Below are 2,629 nucleotides of genomic sequence, written 5' to 3' on the forward strand. Positions count from 1 at the left end.
AGAAGCATGAACATTTCAGTGGAGAGGCAACTGGGGAAAATGGCTTTAGAAAAAGTAGTGCATTTGGAAAAACAAACTGAATAAAGTAACAAAAAAAATCGTGGAGGCAGATGCAGGCAACTTTAGCTTTTTGATGTGACTGTTCACAGCAAGACAGTCGCCAGCCTGAGGTTTGACTAGGTCAGCCTTTCACAGGCTCTCTGAGGTCTGCTGGGCTGCACACACACAGTCTGATCTGTACTGAAAGGGCAAGGACTTCAGCTTTTATAATGGGGACAAATCACAAAAGGGCATGTATTTCATGCAACAAAGTGCACAGACAACGGACAAAAGGAAAAGCATCCTGAAAACGAGGCCTCCAAACAAAACAAAACAAAAAACAAAAAAGGAACCAGAAAATAATGTTGTTTCTCCCACCACGTTTTTCGTGCATAAAGAAGAAGGTTTTGAACCCACAGGCTGCTGTGATTGCAAGGCGACAAGTCAACAACGCTCTGCAGCCCATTAGATGCCGGGCTTCCTAGCAGAACTGACGCTCAGCCCTGACTGCCTGTAAAACTGTTCATGTATCCCCTTGAAGGTGGGATTTCTATCACTTGAGAATACAAAATAAAATATTCCAAGATATACATAATCGCAATGAAGCAATTAAGTGTTTTTGAAAGTATATAAGTCTTCACCATCATTCATGCATAAGGCACCTTAAAATACATGCAAGTAAACACACACACACACAACACACACACACACACACACACACACACACACAAACAGCAACAACAACAACACTGCTTTACAGCTGTCCAAAAGTATTAGCTGGGCCCCTGAGAGGGAAGAGTTAACAAATGGCCATCACCTTAGGACACCTCTGAACCATATTGCTGTCATGTGACCATTTGTGACCTGCTTAAGGTCATTTACCTGGAGATAACAGCCTGACAAGATAAATCTGCTTCTGTGTCCAGCCCTCCTCTAACCATCTGTTCTCTTGAAGAAATACGGGCCTGTGGAAGTGCCCAGGGAATGCTGTCACTTTAACCCTAGGGGACCTCGTAGGGGGCTGCCCTTGACAGCTACAGTCACCCAAAGTCAACATTTACTGGAAAATAACACCAGCATTTATGTGTCCTTTTTGCTTTTAATACACAAAGCCTTTATGCTTTTTAATCATTTATTATCATTTTACTACCTGTTAAAACTAGCCACATTTCCAGGTGGCATATAATCACAGCACTGCCTCTGCCCTCGGTCTAATACGGCCTATACGTGATTGAAGAAGACACCCCCCCAGACAGTCTTTTGAGACCCATTTCCAAGGACATTTTATCCTTAATGTGCTTTAGAGTAGCTGTAGGTATTTTGATGACAACATAATTCTTTCATTACCAAGGACAGCTGGGTAAAACAACACGGCCGGAAGGTATTTGGGTACTAGTTCCCGGTTACATTGTGAGTACTCGGGACAGCACCAGAGAGGCCTCAATTTTTTTTCTTTTCTATCTGGCTATCCATTTAACAAACCAAAGGGCTCTGATGGAAATCCGGGGCTTGGAGAAGTTTGAGGAGGCACACAATAATAATGAAGGGCAGGAAAATAGCACATCTTCTCTCTTTGAAAACTGGTCCCTGTAGAAGGTTAACGTATTTGACCCAAGCGTTTTTGAGAGAGGAAAGGGATGACACAGATGATGGGCTAACAACACATTTCCTTCTCTTTATCTCTGATTATTCATGCCGAATCCACCCAACTCTTAAAAGGGTACAATTTGGATATTTTTTTTCATGCTCCTCATTAGATGAAATGAGTGGAATGTTCCTTCCTCCTTTCCTTCCTCCTTCCCACCCTCCTTCCTTTCTTTCTTTCCTTCCTTCCTCCCTCCCTCCCTCCCTTCCTTCCTTCCTTCCTTCCACATATATTTATTCTGTGCCTAATTACTGTAAACCAGACACTGGGAGGTAACAGGGAGCAAGACCCATTCCTTGCCGTCAAATGATTATTTAATAATAGTTATGGTGACATTTGACCTTAAAGTTGTCTTTGAAAAGCCACCAGAAAATGCTTATCTGGTATTGTTAGGAATGAACGGTTTTAATTCCTATGAATATGAGTGAATTAATATGAAAGCATTCAAAAACAATTCCAGGCAAATGTTTGGCAAACTTAAATTTAGCAAAATATCTTTATCTATTTAAATAGGAGCACTTTGAAAAAGAACAACTGGAATGTTAGCCACATGAAATGGTTTAAACACTTAGAATTCTGTGCATATGGTGCTGTATTTCTTAAAAGTTCATTATCGGGATTATGTATATGTATGTATTACGTACATAATATATAGTATGCAGTGAAAGAACTGAGTGTATATTGTATGGTATATGCACTGTGTGGAGTATGGATAGCAAAGGCAACTTATCTAGTCATAGTGGCTTAGTTCCAACCGCGGAATGACAAATGAAGAAATTAACGCAGGCAACAAAGCAGGGGCCTGGCAAGCAAGTGAACATTTTTCAAAGAAAATATGAACTAATACCACTTCCTTTTTTCCCATTTACTAATGTCCACTGACCATTCTTCTGTTATCACTATGGCAGACGACAGGAAAATATTTAAAAAATTTGGATGCCTTTA

General features: G+C 40.6%; 2 protein-coding genes across 3 annotated transcripts in view; one reads left to right on the forward strand and one right to left on the reverse strand.

Moving 5' to 3' along the window:
• LOC111731293 (serine/arginine repetitive matrix protein 1-like) overlaps positions 1 to 2,629 on the reverse strand; it is a 461,631-nt gene that overhangs the window by 427,671 nt on the left and 31,331 nt on the right. The gene's annotated exons all lie outside the window — the stretch shown is intronic.
• PTER (phosphotriesterase related) overlaps positions 1 to 2,629 on the forward strand; it is a 55,068-nt gene that overhangs the window by 34,501 nt on the left and 17,938 nt on the right. The gene's annotated exons all lie outside the window — the stretch shown is intronic.

Source organism: Pteropus vampyrus, unplaced genomic scaffold (genome assembly GCF_000151845.1).
Source record: "Pteropus vampyrus isolate Shadow unplaced genomic scaffold, Pvam_2.0 Scaffold359, whole genome shotgun sequence".
Lineage (NCBI taxonomy): Eukaryota > Metazoa > Chordata > Mammalia > Chiroptera > Pteropodidae > Pteropus > Pteropus vampyrus.